The following is a 20,847-nucleotide window of genomic DNA, read 5'->3' as shown; positions in this document are numbered from 1 at the left end:
CCACTTTCCGATTTACAACATCCGGTTGCGCATGCGCTCATGACCTGCGCACTGAAATATTAACGGGTAGTCTACTTTATCATTAAAATTAAAAATTAAACATCGGTTTAAAAAAAGAACAAACAAAATCAATAAATTGTACGATCGTTTTGGAAACGATGTTTTTATTGAGACAGACAATATGTCTTGGACAATAATTTTATGTTTGATTTTATAAAACAAAGTCTCCTCATCAACAAAAAGATGGGGGTTTAAAGACACCAAAAATAAAACTAGCATTTTTTTTAAGTAAAGCAGATATATCTTTTAATCGTCCACCTTTAAAGTCCGTAAGTATCATCATCAATCCATTCATTGGGATGTTGTTAAATGTTAACAAAATCCCAATGAATAGATCCTGGTCTTTAAAGGTGGACGAATAAAAGATATACCTGCCTTACTTTAAAAATGCTAGTTTTATTTTGGGTGTCTTTAACCCACCCAAGACATATTTCTGTATCAATAAAAACATCGTTTCCGAAACGATCGTACAATTTATGGATTTGTTTATTGTTCCTTTTGAAACCTATTTTTAATTTTAATTATAAATTATAAATCATGTTACTCAATATATATATATATATATATATATATATATATATATATATATATATATATATATATATATATATATATACAAGGTGGTCACCACTTATCAAGGCCCGGAAGTCACTCGGGGATAAGGGTTATTGCGTGTACAGTACGTTAATGCTGAGATTGATAAAGTGTTTACTTAAGGGGGCGGTTCATTTAGGAATTTGTTTATGTGTGACTTGAAGACATCCAAGTTATAGTCAGGTGGGAAACAAGCAGACGGAGCAGAGTTTCACAGGCGTGCACTTCTAAGAAAAAAGCTTTGTTCATGGAATCTACGTTTGTGTTTTGGCACAGATAAAGAGTGGGGAAAATTTTTGAGAGTGGTTTCAGCCAGACGGGTGTTTTTTGCGAAAGATATGCGAGGGGGGACCAGGGATTGGAGCTCAGACGAGCACCTGCCATGGAAGTACCGATAAAACAAAGACAGGCTCGCAACGTCTCTCACGTGGAAGAGAGGTTACAGGGAGGAGAAAGCGGCATCTCTCACTAAGCCATGAAGCCTATTTTGTACTCTGTCAAGGCAAGATAGAGTGTTGTTAGCAGCTCCTGCCTAGATGTGGCAACAGTACTCCATCCCACGAGTACTTGGCTTTTATATAGATAGAGAATTGCATCAGCAGTGAGATATCTTCTGAAGTGGTAGAAGGATCCTACCATTTTTCCAGCAACCTAGGCAACAGATTTGATGTATGTGTTCCATTTCAGATCAGGAGTAAAGGTCAAGCCCAGAAGCTTATCAAAACATGGAGCCTCTTCTAGACGAGAGCCATGCATTTCAATTGATGCCAGATGAGGTCAGATCGTTGATGATGTAAGGATAGTAGTTTTGTTTTAGGTGCATTAAAAGTAACCAGCCACCTCTTCCCCCACTTTACCATGCGCTCAAGATCAGAGGAGAGAGAATCAGAGAGAACTGTTGGATTGTGTAGTGGACTTTCGGTCAGCGTTCAAGTTGTGGATAACTTGACAAAGACTAAAGTTACTTCTCCTCTTTCATGAGAACTATTTATGGCACAATGGGAGATTCCATTGTGCACACATGGGCCAGTCTATTCCTTGGATTGTGATTGGCTGAATCACCTGATTGGATATGCTTGTACATAAATACAAGCCCTCAGTCCAGCTCAATCTGATGTCTGTCTTGTGCATGAGCTGGACCCTTGGTAAGTGTTGCTGCTATTATTATTATTGTTGTTGTTGTTGTTGTGTGTTATTGACTAACACAGTTCCTTTGATTATTCTACATCTCCCCTCTCCCCCCCACGAGTAGGCTGGGTTGTGTGAGAGGTGTATCTCTTTTTTAGGCCTAGTTTGTTGTGTGGTAGTAACCTAGAAAGAGCTCGGTGAATCCTTGATCGAAAGCGTGGGGATATATGTGTGGTTTGTTGTTGGGGTTTGGTTGCTGTGTATGTGCTATTACAGGGAGATAGTGGGAAATGCAAGAATGTAGTATCGCTTGAGGGAATTGTTGGTCCTAGTGCTGCACTTGGTATTGGGGTTGGTGCAGGCTTAAGTTCGCATTTTCTGAGGAAACGGCGGTTCCTAAGTGTGATCCTTCCAGATCCGTTAACCCTGATTCGGTATTGTCGATCTGGTAGGGAACTGATGATTTTGCCCGTTGTGTTCCTTCTGCGATTGACTGGATTTTGGATGGCTACAGTGTCACCAGCTTGTAATGGTGGAAGGTTGTGGGTATATTTATTGTATCTTTCTACTATTTTTGCATTGCAGTGGTGGAGCATTTCCTCGCGATGTTGTGCCGCTGACACCCATTCAGGATGAGGCTTGTAGAGGATTGGCTGTGATGGGAGGGAGTCATGTAGGCATTCGAAATCCAATGGGCAATACCCGCACAGGTTCGTATCCTGTTCGTAGCGCCATGTTGGATTGTGTAGTGGACTTTCGGTCAGCGTTCAAGTTGTGGATAACTTGACAAAGACTAAAATTACTTCTCATGAAAGAGGAGAACTATTTATGGCACAATGGGAGATTCCATTGTGCACACATGGGCCAGTCTATTCCTTGGATTGTGATTGGCTGAATCACCTGATTGGATATGCTTGTACATAAATACAAGCCCTCAGTCCAGCTCAATCTGATGTCTGTCTTGTGCATGAGCTGGACCCTTGGTAAGTGTTGCTGCTATTATTATTATTGTTGTTGTTGTTGTGTGTTATTGACTAACACAGTTCTTTTGGTTATTCTACAAGAACATTGTAATTTACGGCCTTAGATGTGTTGCCATAGATAGTTGTGTCATTAGCATAGATGTCAACGAATGATTTAAGTATGTATTTTGGGAGATCTTTGATGTAGATCAGGAGGAGAGTTGGGCCCAGGATGGACCCGTGAGGGACTCCAACATTAATACTGATAACCTCTGATTTCTGCCGATCAACCACTACTCTTATGAGCCTATCAGAGAGAAATGATTTAATGATTGGGAAAACATTTTCAGTTATACTGTAGCTGGAAATCTTCTGAAGTAGGCTCTTATGCCATACCTTATCGAAGGCTTTTGATATGTCAAGAGCAATTGCCCTTGACGGGAGGCCTTTGTCAAGAGATTCATTAATCCTATGAGATATAACCGTTAGCACATCTGCTGTAGATCTAGCAGAACGGAAACCATATTGTATGTCACTAAGAAGGTTATTTCTGCTGAGGTGATTGACTACTTCTCTATTTAATATGAATTCCAGATTCATTAATCCTATGAGATATAACCGTTAGCACATCTGCTGTAAATCTAGCAGAACGGAAACCATATTGTATGTCACTAAGAAGGCTATTTCTGCTGAGGTGATTGACTACTTCTCTATTTAATATGAATTCCAGATTCATTAATCCTATGAGATATAACCGTTAGCACATCTGCTGTAGATCTAGCAGAACGGAAACCATATTATATGTCACTAAGAAGGTTATTTCTGCTGAGGTAATCGACTACTTCTCTATTTAATATGAATTCCAGATTCATTAATCCTATGAGATATAACCGTTAGCACATCTGCTGTAGATCTAGCAGAACGGAAACCATATTATATGTCACTAAGAAGGTTATTTCTGCTGAGGTAATCGACTACTTCTCTATTTAATATGAATTCCAGATTCATTAATCCTATGAGATATAACCGTTAGCACATCTGCTGTAGATCTAGCAGAACGGAAACCATATTGTATGTCACTAAGAAGGTTATTTCTGCTGAGGTGATTGACTACTTCTCTATTTAATATGAATTACACACAGGAGACTTATTGGTCTGTACTGAGAAGGAGACGACTTATCACGTGAATTCTTAAATACAGGGCATACTGATGAGGTTTTCCAGGGTGTTGGAGTGTTGGGAAGCACTTCCCTTTAAGGTAAACAGTTTTGTAAGTATGGTGGCAAGTTCTGGTTGAAGCTTTTTCAACACTATAATTGGAATGCCGTCAGGGCCAGTTGCTTTACTGAAATCAAGGTTCTTGATTAGCTTAGTGACCTCACGCACAGATATTTGGATGTTGCATTGCGTATTGTCTGTTATAGGAGGAAATACCGAGAGTTGATGGCCTTCGTCGCATAGGGTAGAATTAGCTGCAAAGTTCTTGGCAAATACTTTGGCCTTGTCTGATGCTGGCGAGATGACCTCAGGTCCATTGATGATGGTTGGGATAGAACGCACGCTTCTGTTCAGGATCCTGTTTGCTATTTGCCAAAACAGGTGAAAACCAAGCCGCTGCTCAGTAACTTTGGATTAAACAGACTGGGCATATAGCTCTCTTGCATTTTTTACTATTTTTTTACAGTGGTTGCTGGCAGTCCTGAAAGCAGCTCTAGTCACGGTGCATCTATTACGTTGGTAGCTATGTAAAAAGTGATTTCTGGCAGAAGCACATTCTGGGGAGAACCATGGCTGGTTGTTAGGTTTTTATTGGAATTTTTGGATGGTATTAATCGGTCTATGCCTGCAAATACTATGGTGGACACATCCTTTTTAAACATAGAATGTAGGGGTAGATCATATATAAATGTACGGAAGCTATCCCAGTCAGCGGAAGAGTATCGATATACAGTACGCTGGAGGGGTACGTTTTTATCTTAACTGATACAACCAAGTGGTCGGAAGATCCCAGAAGGGACAGAACGGAAAATGAACATAGCCAAGGGGAAGTTGTGAGAAAAATTTCTAGAAGGTTAGCGTTCTGACCGGAAGTATCAGGCACACTGGTGGGTTCGTGAATAATCTGGGTGAGGTCAGAGGCAATGGCGAAATCAGGACAGAATCTCCGCTCATCATCTGTTTTGTTCGAGTGGGTCAGCCATTCCACATTGTGGACATTGAAGTTACCACAAATGTGGATGTTAGCCGAAGGATGAGCAGACCGGATGTGGTCAATTTTCTCAGATATGCTCTTAAAGATAGTAACTCCGCTGTTGTGGGGGCGATAGAGGGCAAATATAAACGCAGTGGTGTAAGCAAGTGCAACACGGAAGCACATATAAGATAAATTAGGGTCTTCACTGGAGATATCCCTACCACATTTTTTTTTTATTATTATTCAATTTTCACCCCAAACAAGGCACAGTGCCACTTTGAAGTAGGGGGCTACTATTAGGGAATTAATTAGCGGGGTCATTATGAAGGGAGAAGAGTAGAAAGATGTTTGTTAACATTACACTTGAACTTCTGCATATCATTGCAGTTGGGAAAGCAGAATCTCGGAAGGGAGTTCCAAAGACCCGCAGTTCTGGGGAAGAAACTATTGGAGTAAAAGGCTTTCTTGCACCTAGGGATCTCCACTGTAAAGGGATGAGACTTAGTAGCTTGTCGGGTTTGTCGGGGGTAGTTACGTCGGGGAGGTACAAGTGTTTGCAGTTCGTCAGAGCATTCACCATTAAAGTATTTGTAGAACAGGCAGAGGGATGCAACATCTCGTCGATGGGACAGAGGTTGAAGCCTAGATGACAGTTCAGGACCTATCAGGTTGGCGACTCTTTTTTGAACCCTGTCCAGGAGCGAGAGACAAGCAGCAGATGCACCAGCCCAGATGTGACAACAGTACTCCATACATGGGCGAATTGTTGCCTTATAGAGGTATAGGATACTGGCAGGCGTAAGTAGTTTTCTAGCACGGTAGAGGGAGCCAAACTTCCTTGCAGCAGCCTTGGCAATGCTCTCAATGTATCTATTCCAGTTCATATTCCCTGTAAACGTTAGGCCGAGGAGTTTAAAAGAAGTACTTTCAGGCAATGTGTTCTTGGCCATTGCTATTGGTGGTAGAGAAGGTTTCTTGTAGTTATTGAAGGAAACAAGCTTAGTCTTAGCAGCATTGAATGAGACCAACCATTTTTGTCCCCATTCCACTACGGATTGGAGGTCATAACTCTAGTGTTTCTGCCATTTTCTTGGATATGTGTTCATTTGTTTTCCCCTCATATCTGTTATAGAGAGTGGTGTCATCGGCAAATATACCCATCTCCGAAACAATATTATCAGGGAGGTCGTTTATGAATATCAGGAACAATAGAGGTCCAAGGATAGACCCCTGAGGCACTCCCGCATTTATGTCATGTTGTTTGGATGTACGTCCGTCGAGGACAACTTTGATTTTTCTATTACTTAAGAAGGATTTAATTACGTTATGAATTCTTCCAGTGATTCCATATGATCTAATTTTCCTTAGAAGACCATCGTGCCATACCCTGTCAAAAGCCTTAGATATATCAAGGGTCACCGCTCTACCCTCCCCTGTTTTATTCAATGAACGGTATATACGTTCAGAAACTACAGTTAAGATATCTGCTGTTGAACGGGCTTGCCTGAATCCATATTGTTTGTCAGTCAGGAGTTTAGCAGCTGTTAGGTGCTGGACTAGGACTTGATTAACTAAGGACTCAAATATTTTGGCGAAAAGCGGGAGGAGGCTAATGGGGCGATAATTTAGTGGGTCAGTTCTTTCACCAGAATTCTTGAAGACTGGTACCACAGAGGCGGTTTTCCAGCAGTCGGGAAAACAAGATTCGTTAAGGCATTTATTGTAAAGTTTGGACAGAACTGGAGCAACCTCGGCAGAGCATTTTTTTAATAGCACAGCCGGGATGAGATCTGGTTCACATGCTTTAGAGGTGTCTAGGTTTTTTATAATAGCATGTACCTGAGAAGGGGTGATTTTCAAATCGTCAAGTGTGGCGTCTGTTCGCAGAGGAAAATCAGGGAGGGAGTGGTGTACCGAGTTCAGTGTGGAGTTTGAGGCAAACCGACTGGCAAGCAGATTAGCCTTGTCAGTTGCCGTGCAAGCAACCTCATGGTTGTTTGTTAGTGGGGGAATAATTGACTGTCCATTATTAACTAAGCTGTTGTAGATTTTCCAAAAATCCCGGGTTCCTAATTTCTGTGCTTCGATGCGCTTTCTGGTGGTTTCAGAGTAATCTGACTTAGCTGTGTCTATCACTCTCTTACAATTATTTCTAGCTTCTATAAACTTCTGTTTATTTGAGCTGGACTTATGTCGGTTGAATCTGCGGAACGCATGCTGCCTTTGACAAATGGCAGCTGCACAAGCAGAAGTAAATCATTGGGGGGAGTGGGGCTTGCTATAGTATTTCCGTGCGGGAACATGTGCTTCAATAGCAGTTTTGAACCATTCAGTTGTCTCATTTGCACACTGTTCCGCTGGAAGAGTAAAGCCATCTTTAATATAGGCACATATTCCATGCCCGTGGCGATCTTGGGGATCAGATTTAGATGTTAAGTTAGAGTATCCTCTAATTATGAATTCGTCTAGGGATGTGGTCGGCCCTATTCTAGTTTCACTATGAACGAATATGTCCGGTTTCGTCTCCTGTAATTGAGTTTCAACCTCTGGAAGATTGGAACGTCGACCCGTGATGTTGGAGAAGGATATATGGTAGTAGGGGTCTACGTTGGAGGATAGGGTTTTAAGTTTATTCGACAGGCTTGGTTAGATCTGGGCAGAGAGGGAAAGCAAGAGAGAAAAAGATAGGATTTTTTGTAGCATTTGTAAAAGGTAAAGCCGTAACAATTACCCACTAGTATGGCATCGAGAGGCCCCCACCAGAAACTACTGCATGGTCCAGAATCCATTCACCAGATGGCAATACAGCAGCCCCAGTACTTTGCACCTGCTGATAGGACAGCCTCCTTAGTGGTTAATCCAAGGTTCGGGCCCCTGACTATCAGGCGGATCACGTCAGCCCAGATGAAACGTTTACTCCAGCACCCTTACTAGTGAATTGACCACAAGGATAGATATAGAAATAGAAGATTTCTGACATCTCAGGCTACGGTTCACGAAGTACTGCCGTCTTTGAAAGTAGCTTTTTCTTCACCCTTTGTAAGAAAAATCACTCATTCGAAATGAGGACTGAAGGACAAATAAGGAGAGGCAAGAGTACCGAGAGCTGCCAATAACGCATCAACAATGTGTTGTCTCTCTCCATTAAAAAAAGGAGGGGTTATAGGACTTGTTAATATTTACTTAGTGTAAGTCCATTGCTCTAATTCGAAATTAAAGATATTTGAAGATAAATTCCCCCTCCGATGTTTACGAATGAAATGAAAATAAAATATATTACTGTAATTTCCGTTTAAGGTATTAAACTTTTTTTATCCAGGAGACACCTCCAAAGAATTTTAACAAGGATATTTAGCTCCAAGATAATTTTAAATATACCGCTGCGGAGTTTTCATGTGTTGACATATTCATTAAACATTTCTTATCCAAAATACACCTCTAGCGCGGTTGAAGGCTTTTCGTTCATTGACTTGCTTTCGAGTTTGCTCTTATGGCAGACTGGGTAGAAAAAGGTCGCGATGGGGGAATGATTTCGTTTATATTTATACAGAAAAAGTTTAGTAACAATTCTTTATCTTATACCCATATATATATATATATATATATATATATATATATATATATATATATATATATATATATATATATATATGAGTATAAGAAGGCAATGACAATACAGGGAACTTGATAGAAATCTAGAAGCTTCGAAAATATCACATTAAAAAATCTATGGTATCTCCAAAATTGTAAAAATTATTTCACAACAAAAATTACGCATTAGAATAAGGACACTTTTTAATAATTATTTAAGTAGTTGTTTTTAAATTCGCAAAACAGAAAACATTGAAAAAGTATAAAAAATGTTAATCTTGATATCCCTTTTTTACAGAGCTAAATTATAAAAATATTGATTTCAAATTCTTTTTTAAAACCTTACACAATAATAAATCCTCTTAACAGCATTAGTTTTTTATATCAAATAAAACACGTTGTTTCATTACTTAAGATTTAAAGCAATATTTCTTCTCAAGTTAAACATTTTCATTGAAGTTTGTTTTATTGATTAAACAGATATTTATTTTTCATAGATATCTAAACCGTTTATTAATTATTAGGTATGGTATGTTTTTTATTTATGAAAAACATTTTTATACATCAGGAAATAATTAAGTATAATATTATCTCTTACAATTTATGTCTGATTAAATTTTTTTATTTATTTATTTTTTTTTACATGGGGGTCACCACTTATCACGGCCTTAAGGCCACTCAGGGATAAGGGTTATTACGTGTACAGTAATCAATGAGATAGTATTGTAGTAATCATTAGTATTGAGGGTTTTGATAGAGTGTTTTACTTAAGGGGCGGTTTGTCAGGAGTTTGTTTATGTTGGACTTGAAGACGTCCAAGTTGTAGTCAGGTGGGAAACAGGCAAGCGGCAAAGAGTTCCACTAGCGTGCAGTTCTAAGAAAGAAGCTTTGCTCATGGAATCTACGTTTGGATTTAGGCACAAATAAAGAGTGGGGAAAATTATTGACAGTTGTTTCAGCCAGACGGGTGTTTCTCGTGAAAGATTGGTGAAGGGGAACGAGGTATTGGAGCTCAGACGAGCACCTACCATGGAAATAGCGATAAAACAAAGACAGGCTCGCAACATCTCTTCTGTGGGAGAGATGTTGCAGGGAAGAGAAAAAGGAATCCCCCACTAAACCACGAAGTCTATTTTGTTCTATGGATTTTTTCTTTTCCCAATCAGTTGAAAATCATCATACACCATGAACTATGACCAAGCAATTTCTATAGTTACATAACAAGAAAATGGAGCTATTGAACCTGACATAGTGATATGGCACGAACAAAAAGAAGTAGCCATAGTTGAAAGTATCCCCAATGATGCGTGGTTAAAAAAAGTATAAAGGGAAATGGTAACAAAATACTAAGATATAATGTACGACATTTAAAGAAATTGGAATCTTAGAAAGATCTCTAATTATATTAGTAATTATAGGAGCAACTTGACTCATGAAAAATATTATCAAAAACTATTTGGCAAATACACTCTGTAAACAAAGTGCAAGAGAGATACAAACATTGCTTAGAATTTTAAAATGATCAACTGATAAGAATACTTAAAATAATATGTGAAGGCTAAACATCCCAGCTAAAAAAAAATAAAAAATTTGAAAACACTGCATACAGAATTGAAGGAAAAAATAAAATAATGTTTAATTTCTTACGCCATTAATTTTGTAAAATTAAAAAAATTAAAAATGTTAATGAAAATGCTATTTTTCTCAGTTTATATTTCATTTTTTAATTTTAAACACAATACAGAAATAAACATCTTACACCATATAAATAGAACAAGAAAAATAGTTTGCTCTGAATTCATTTTCGCTCATTAATTAACATATAGTCACATCTCAGCACAAAATTGTCCTAACTTGACTTTAATTTGCCCACAAAATATACCAAATTACTATCACTACAATGGAAGATAAAATAAGTGCAGCAGGAGAACTACAAAGATGAAGACGTCAGCAGCTACGAACTGAAGAAAGGGATAATATTAGATTTCAGAGGAGAAACATAATTAGACACGCATAAATAACATGAATGAACAAAATAGACAACTTTATTTGGAAAATGAAAAGTCAGAGGGCAAGAAAGAAGAAATAGCATGACTGAAGAAGGTAGACAATTTTATCTGGAAAATGAAAGAGCTAGACAATGGGAAAGAAGAAACAATATGAATGAAGTAGAACGATTAAATATCCCGTATTATTATTATAGGTGACATGAATGTCATTTGCTCATTTTACAGATTTCTAGGAGACGCATTGAATTGTCGGCAAAGAGGAAAAGTTCTCCTCCTCCCTTAAAAATGTATCCTCCTCAACACCGAAGGTTACTCAAATGGAATGACAAAAGAAACAATTTCCAAAAATGATATATGCAATTCCAACTCATCATTTTCATTCGCATCATTTGGAGCAAATATAGTTCACTCTCCTGGAAGATGTCCCTATTGTTTTTGCTTACAAGGCCAAACCTATCGTTATTCTAGTACTCTGCACCCAAATAATCAAGAAGAAATAAAATATGGACAAATTTACATCTTAGACTCATCTGAAGCAACTCAACTCAAGTGTAATTTACTAGAAAATAGTAAGTGTATTAAAAGTGTCTTTTAAACCATAGTTACGGTTATGGAGAATGATCTTTATGCCCAAGCTTACAAGAATATTCAGGCCATTGAATTAGAAGAGGAAGCACGTGCTATAAGGGAAAATGTACAGCCAAGGAGGGTTTCGATGCATTTCACCGCTGGTCCAGAGATAAGATCTAATCATCCAATAAAAAACGTATTTGTTGGTGAGAATTGTGCTCCACCTGCTAACCACATGGTCAAGCAAAACAATAAATGTCTTATCTATCTTGCCACTTAAACCACATTATATATTCCATATTATTTCCAAATGATGAATAAGACTGGCACATAAACATGCAACATTACCCAGAACAGCAAACAAGAGTTCGCAATAAAGTGACAAGTCAAGAGTATTACAGTTATCGCCTTGCAATTAAAGATAACTAAATAGTATTATCCAGATATCTGGTAAACTAATCGAACAATATGTACTTGATGCATATGTGAAAGTTGAAGGTTGTGGATTTAACTTCATAAGAAGCCATCAAAGTCAACTAAAAGCTGTTCAATATCCTTAATGAATCATTTGGCAAGGAATGAAGGTTGTGATCATGGTGTACCAGTTATTCTTCAATCTTCATTTTCAGGAAGTCCTAAAACTTTATTAAGAAGCAATGTCAGTCTTCTGTAAATACAGAAAACCAGACATATTCATTATATATCCATATAATCCAAGATTACCTAAAGTTGTAAACAATTTGGAGCTATCAGAACTTGCACAGAATCGACCTGACTTAATATCACGTATATATCATACAGATCTAGCTGAACATTTGAAATACATTAAAGACAGATATGTACTGGAAATTCTATTTGCATATGTTTGTGATTGAGTTTAAAAAAAGGCTACCACACTGCTACATGATCATAATGCTTTGAGATCAGGATAAGCTCAGAAAGCTTCAACAAATTGACGCAATTGTGTCAGCAGAAATACCTGGACGTGAAAATTCAGATCTTCGTGATTTATTTAATCTTTAATGGTACATGGTCTAACATCATTGGAATTGTTTGATTATGTGATAAGGAATCTCTTACTGATATGTGTTTAAAAAATTGTAACCACCGTGGAATTTCCATGGATTTTCCTAGTTATTGTTGTTGTTGTTATTGTTTTTGTTATTATTATTATTATTATTATTATTATTATTATTATTATTATTATTATTATTATATTGGTCCTGCCTTGACTTTTTAATTGATTTATTTTTTTATATATATTTGCAATTATTTCTAATTATTTATTTTATATCATTTTATTTCTACCTTAGATTTTAGAATTTAGTTTTAGTTCCATTTATTTATTTGTTAATTTTTAATTTATATACCTATATAAATATATATATATATATATATCTCCATATGCGCATATACATGCATACACACATATGCACATACACACACACATATATATATGTGTGTGTGTCTGTGTGTGTATATACCTACTTATTTATTTGTTTATTTATTATTTTAATTATTTATATTTCTTTTTATTTTATTTTTTTTCTCCTCATATTGGATCGCCGATGATGGCATTCAACTAGAAAGATTATGGCAGAGTGCTAAACGTATACGAGTTGTCACATGCATATACTTATATATTGCTTTGATACATACTGAATTTTTATAAATCTGCTGTTTTCACTAAAATTAATAAATTTCGAGTAGTATAGCATACAAAATATATGGGAAAGTATAGGGATGAGGCATGAATGAATTTTGATAGGATAGGATGGTGTAGCATTATTATAAGGTGTAGTGGGGTGATGTCAAAAAAGTTGCAGTTATAGTTGTAGGCTAAAGGGTGGTTAATAGAGTATATACATGTATATACACACGCACAAAAATGTATACATATGTACTGACAGACAAAAAAATTAATAGCAATCTAGGAATGTTATGAGGAAATGATTATAAAATGAAGAACGGATTAAAAAGTTGGTTACAAAAAGCTTAATGAAACAAATGGATAAATAAATATAAAATGAAAATATCTCTAGTAATATGAATATAGAAACCCATGCATAAACCTTTTCTGCTTCAGAGTTACCACGTTCCCACATCCATTTCCACGTTACGATATTTCAATGTTGTTCCTTTTTGAGGGATATTCTTTGGTTCCTTTTCTTTTGGAAAAGAGGTGTTATCTCGAAATATTAAGACATCTACCATCCCGGTTACATCAAACAGTAAGTTCATACTTACTGAGTTGTATTGTGATTATCTTGAATCATAAATTGATATACGAAGTTAAATAAAATAACCTAACCAAACAAATAAGACCTTATTACATTCATAGATTTTTGTTCATACGTCTAGCCAATACAACAGCCGGTTCAACGCCTTTTCATACTCTTACAAGCAAAAGGTCATTCTCTATTATATATTAGGTTAGTGCAAAAATAGTTTTTTATCAGATATATATATATATATATATATATATATATATACACGTCAAAAAACGACATTATTTTTGCACTAACCTAATATATATATATATATATATATATATATATATATATATAAATATATATATATATATACATATATATATATAAGGTGGCTTCACGGCTGTGTTCAAATTTCATGACCGGCAGGGATTCTACCCTTACTCTGATGATTGCGTAAGCATAAACCACTAGTGTATGTAGATATAAAGAGTAATTGTTTTGTAATTATAATTACTAAGCTTTTTTAAGAATACCGAAAGACGGGCGCTATCTGCTAAATTATAACTAAGGCAGCCAACTAGCGTCCATGCAATGTTCACGACTTTCTAATATGCGAACACTCTAGATTGTCGAATGTATTCGTCCGAATTCGGCGTTTAATAGTTCTTTATTTTCGTTCATTTTCATAACAATTTTTGGTGGCCCTGAGATAGAGGCTTAGCAAATAAAGCAAAATCTGGCTTGTTGGTAGGGTTCGAATTTTATGATCGGCAGGAATAGTTACCCCTACACTAATGATCGGAGAGAGCATGAAACACTAGTGTCTGTAGATATAATTAATTATAAAGATTATAACCTTTTAAGAATACTTAAGGGTGGACACTCTCTGCGGAAGTATAACTAAGGCAGTCAACTAGCAATGTTCACGACAAATATAGCCACATATTTCCCAGGATTACCTTACTTACTATTAATCCTCACTTTATTATGCTTGTTGTTAAGAATCAAGTATATATTTTTATCTATTTGTATAATTTGAACCAGAAATGAACTATGGTCTCTAAACTTCAATCGAATGGACTTTAGTAATTGAACATAACGTAATAACTTTCGACATGAAGTCAGTAGAAAACGGTGTTAGGCTAAAATGACTTCAGCATATAATATAATATATGATAATATAATATGATATAATATAATTCCTGGAATTTCCAGTTTTGTTTTTAATACGATTTTTGTACTAAAAATGCGTATGAATAGTTAATATGATTTATTTTTATTTCAGAAAAATTATTATTTGAAATATATATTTTTGAAAATATTTTCGAATGTTTTTTTTTTTAATTATAGAAAATATTTAATGAAAATGATTTTAATTAAAAGTATTTAATAAAATTGATTTTAATTCAGAAATGTATAAATCAAACTCCAATGTAATTTTAATAGATACTTGTAGGAGAGTCATCTGCCGTCGAAAAGTAAAAGACAATAAGTGGCAGCATATAACATGTGCGATGCGTTAGTATTATGCTTGTTTTAGAATTTATTAAATTATTTTCTGATCAAAACATTTTTATATCTCGTATATAAACTCACTTTAATTAAATATTTGTCTTCTTTAAATTTCCTTACATATTTTTATTATGAAAAATAAAATTTTATATAATATTTTTTCAATATACAAAAATATCTCTGCAGTTAATTATTTTCAGAAAATATAATTCTCACTAATAAAATAAAGATACAATTTTTTAAAAAGGTTTTTATGATGAAGTATATATTATTTTTGTAAAAAATATAATATAAATTCTTCTGAAAAAAAAACAATCGTAGAAATTGTATGAATTCTTTTTTGCAGTATATTGTAAACTTTAATGTTTAACCAAAACTGGAAGTTCGATGAAGTATATTACATCCGGAAGCTATTTTGGTAAAAACCCCATTATCGGTGATTCAAGACTTAATCTGTTATGCCAATAATTGTTGAGACGTTTATCGGGCCATATCTGATATATTGTAAGAACCACTCATTACTGTGAGGTCCGGTAAAATAGATTGACCGTACAAAAACAACAAAACAAATAAAATGATCAGCATGTTAGAAACTAAACTGTTTTTCTTATAACAGAGATTGAACCTGAGCTCCAGATTGACTTTTCGTTTCGTGTTGTTATTTCTTTTATTTTTAAGAATTGAGTTATGATTTGTGAATGGATTCTATTCAGAAAGAAAAATGTCGAGAACTTTTTTATTTTTCTTTCGTTTTCTTTTTTTAATGTATGATTGTATTGTTACTTCCTGTTACGTTCAACTATGGCATCCGTCTTCGAGAATAATTTCTTCTTAAGGGATGCTGTGATTGAACAAAAGATATTTTGAGATAATCTTGAAACATGATGCCACCTGGGCAGTTCAGTAAATGTCTGCCAATGGTGGTTTTGTAGTACTTAAGCATTTTTAGTCACGAGTTGATTGAAATTGATTCATAAATGTTCAATATACGAATCAAATTGTTGAAATACTTTCGATCATAAAAACGTATGTATAACAAATGATTATTGTATTCGATATTCAATTTCATTCACTGAGCAGATAATATATACGTCTTTTTATTCAAAGTAAATTCTGATGCGTGGATTTCATATTTACTTAATTTTGTTGTTATTTTATGCACATACGAATAATTATATTACATATATTAGTACTTATATATATATATATATATATATATATATATATATATATATATGTGTGTGTGTGTGTGTGTGTGTGTGTGTGTGTGTGTGTGTGTGTGTGTGTGTGTGTGTATAAGTAAAGAATGTAACGAGAAGAACAGATGAATATGAAATTCATATGCTGTTAAATTTCATTTGTAGAATATATATATATTATTTGCCCACACAATAAAAATATATATCGGCTACAACAAATCATAAGCGACGTTTACTGCTCCAGAATTTATTTTTCTACATAGTCACCAACATTCTCAATGCAGTCTTGCCAGCGATGAACGATGGCTAGGCATGGGCGGCCAGAGCGCGCGTTGTTATACGAGTGCCGTTCCAGGAGTAAAACCTCCTATTTTTAACTGCAAAAGGTAAAGATCTACGAAGATAGTATAGGTACCACTAAAGGATGCACGTTTTGTGCTCCAGAATAAACTTTTCTACATGGTCATCACGATTCGTAATGATTCCAGGAATTCAATGACAATATGTGCTTCTGACGCATGTGTATGGCAGGGATTCCTTTCTCAGAGTCACTATATTTAACAGAGAGATAAAACTGTCAGGTCAAGAATACATTTCAATTTCCAATCCACTCTGATCCATTAAAGTGAAAAAAATATATAAGAGGCTTCATTCACTTTTGGGATGCTCCTTATTCGTAGGCCGCCCGGCATTGCCCGGTCATAAAATACACTTAAATATGATATTTTGATTAATGCAGATTTCGTATATTTTATGATATTATAGTGGACCCAATATATATAGATTATAAATTTAAAAAAAAACATGACTCGTGCGCCACTACCGAGAATCGAAACCAGAACGTTTAGCTTACGATTTACTTTTACCTTTGACGTTAATACCTGAGCTATGAAAGCATGTGTGCTGCAAGGCTAAAAATTAATACATGAAGCAATAACTATTATGTTATGCATGTATATTCGTAATGCCGCCGATCGATCTTCACCTGGAAAAAGCCATTTTTTTAATTTTCACACTTTTGCACCAGTATTTCCCAGCTAAAACCCAAATATAAAGTTTCGCATGGGTTCGAATACACTATATATTAAGTTTCATGTCAGTAGACCAGAAATTGACAGAGGAGTTTTGTAGGCAACATTTTTTAAACATATATCTGTTTATATGGGCGGTCATGTTTCGGTCCTGGCTTGAGGTAGCTACTTGTTAAACCGCACTGATGAGCTGTGAAACAGCGAAACAGTGCTGTATGTGGATGACTATATACATATTTATATATATATTTATGTATTGATATATATATATATATATGTATGCATAAATATATAGAGAAAGAGGTTTGTGTTTACTATAAACTTTTTATTCAAATATTACGCAAGTATAAATCATGTAAAATATTTGCATCGATATAATTACACGTACTATTTAATTAAATATAATCATCTCATAAGAACACCGAAAAATCTAATAGGAAATTAATTAAAATTATTGTTTTAAAGAATATGCAAATTAGCTTGATCTTTTGCAGATAAATGCAATGCCACGACCCATATATAGCAAAGTTGTGTGTTCTTTTTGAATAAATGGAAAAACGGGTTTAAAATATAAATATCAATTCACAAGGAAATACAAATTTATAAGAGTATATATGTATATGTATATATATAAATATATATATGCACATATATATAAATATATATATATATATATATATATATTTAGAATAAATGACAAAAATTTATATTCCAAAATACATGATGTTGACAATTTTATATTTTATTCCTTCACATCAATTGATCCTTACAGTTCTTGACAGTGTCTGTTTCGTAGCGCAAAATCAATCACTTAATAATCATATCAATTAGTGAATCTATTGAATTGATATAATTATTAAGTGATTGATTTTGCGCTATGTAACAGACACTGTCAATAACTGTAAGGATCAATTGATGTAAAGGAATAAAATAAAAAATTGTCAACATCATGTATTTTGGAATATAAATTTTTGTCATTTATTCTATATATTCCTCTGTATTCACATTGAGCTTTTATATATTGATTGATATATAATAAGAAAAATATATTTCTACAGAAATATATATATATATAACTAAATGATAATTATTCATTAATACTTACAGCCACAAGAGTTTCATGCTTACAAAATCATCAGTGTAATCTGAAAATTCCTGCATCCAAGGAAATTCGAATCCAGCCAAGCGGCCACATTTTACTTCACTTGTTAACCCTCTACCCCCGGGCTACCAAACAATTGCCGCAAGAATGAAGGGAATTAAGAACTAATTAACGCTCAATTCGGTTGCAGAAATGAGAGAATCCAAAGTGCTTGAACGATTAATATATATATATATATATATATATATATATATATATACTAGCTAGACGCCGATGTCGTACAATACGCTTAAACATGATGTTTTAATTTATAAGCATTATTATATAACCAATCCTTTATTGAGGAATATATATTTCGATGAATAATTTGCCCGGTTGACTAATTCGCAAAAGAAAAGGAAATAAAAAAATTATAATGATAATATCGTTCATCAAATTCCGTCTGTGTTTGTTTACAATATCACATCAGCTCATATTTGGGTTTGACGATGAAGCTCTGTGAAAAGTCACTTCCGATTAATGTTTACATTTAAAGTATGCAAACAAAGAAATGATTTGCGGCGATTTTAAATGGTACCTCTTCTTTTATCGTAAATTTTACTCATAATAAGAAAAAATTAAAATAAAATTGTGAGTTACATCCAGACTTGAAGAAGGAGATCATTCGATCTGTACTCGAATGTTCTACGTTATATCTCCTAATGTCAATAACTCGTTTCATGTAGAAGAAATATTTTGCTAAGTCTTTATTATCTCCCTTACCAGTCTAATGTATAAAAATTCCCCACTAAAAAAAAAACGTCTTTTTTTATCTATAAGAAAAAACTATTTTTATGATCGTATTATTTCGATTTTCGAAACTCATCGGATGAGTTTCTGTACAAAACATATGTAAGAACACTATCAGACGTATAAACTTCCTTTATATAAGAGCTGAGCCTGGCGAGTACCAGATGAGGGACAATTGTAGAAGGTTAGGCGCTGTGTGTACCTCACAGTCGTAAAAATTTTCAGCTTGATACCTGGGGTCGCGTTAATTCATTGGGAAAGATGTGTCCCCAGTCTTCCTTAAAACATGTATCTAGAAGAAGGATAACTCTAATGTAAAACTCTGCGGTCTGTAGTATGCTCTGTTTTGTGGCAGCCATTGAACCGACAAAGGTTAGCCGTAATACCAAAAAGTACTATCTCTCTCGCTCTAGCTCTCTTTCTCTCTCTCTCTCTCTCTCTATATATATATATATATATATACACGCACACACGCACAGATATATTTATTTATATATATTTTATAAATATTAAAAAAATAATAAAAATGCATTTAATTTTAACCTCTGACGTAAGTATGCATTATTATAAATAATTCTTACGTTAATTGCACCTGTGACAGCCTGTGCCCCCTCGACAGGCGGCAGACCTCAAAATGTTGTGTGCCGTAGATTTCTACTTCCATCTCTTCATCGTCACGTTGGCCGTGTCGTCAGTTTTTCATGCCGGCGGCTGCCGATGGAATGCACGCGGTTCACAAGTATGAAAATAAAACAAACACAGGAAAAAACACAACGCCAATGTTTCACATATATCTGACGGATTGTGTGTGTCCTCTCCGCGTTCTTTTGATGTTACTCTCGTCTGTTAGCTCGCAACACTTCCTGATCTCTGTCTCGCTGTCAGTTCTAAAAATTGTCCAAGCGTCGTCAATCGCTGCTCGCTATGAACTGCCTAGTCGGCATCGTAATCTCAAATCTTCTATCTCGGCTAACCGGAAGCTGCTATTCCTTCTCTAAGCACCTCATAGGTCCCCCGCCCCCGTCAAGTGTCGTTGACTCTTTTTGTTATTCGTTCTATAGATTTCAATAGTCAGTCGTCAAATCTAAAAACTCGATCTAAAAATATCTACATGTATATTGCTTGTCATTTCCTTTTCTTTGTTCGTTGTTAGTCATTTCCCACTTATCTTTTATCTCATTGTCTCAGCAGTTAGTGACCTGGGTCGTCTCATAGTATCACACACGAATAAAATGATAAATATACCAAAGCATTCACATTTGTGTACCCTATCTAAGTTAAAAGTTTAAACATAAATATATTATCACAAATATGGTTCAATTTCTTTCCTCCATTATTATATATATATATATATTTATATATATATATATATATATATATATATATATATATATATATATATATATATATATATATATATATATATACGAGCAAACAGTTAGTAAAACATGTTAAAACACTTTGAAATGAGTTAAAAACATATTTAATCTGAAAAGGAAACACTGGATAAGTGGATAGTCCTTAATCCGCGGAGTTTCGAAGAAATACTTTCCTTCTCATCAGAGGGTAGGAATTAGCAAAATGCGGGATCGGATTTTGCATGCAAAAGTATTTGATGAATCAACAAGTAAGTCAAAGATCTTACTTGATAACAAAAAAAAGTGAAGCAGAGGGAATATGGTGAAGAAAAAGGTGACTACACATGAATAGATATTATAAGCTCTATCTCCTATTTAGTTTTATCGAGTTTTTACATCTGGCTGAGATAACTTTATAAATATTAATTTTTTAATATTTATAATATACTTTAATTTTACCATCTTGGATCATTTTGGTAAATTTAATTGTAATTTTTTATTTTATATATATATATATATATATATATATATATAT

This window comes from Euprymna scolopes, chromosome 5, assembly GCF_053919585.1.
Source record: "Euprymna scolopes isolate OS-2025 chromosome 5, ASM5391958v1, whole genome shotgun sequence".
NCBI lineage: Eukaryota > Metazoa > Mollusca > Cephalopoda > Sepiida > Sepiolidae > Euprymna > Euprymna scolopes.
The sequence above is the reverse complement of the archived record's forward strand: the minus strand, read 5'-3'. Positions refer to the sequence as shown.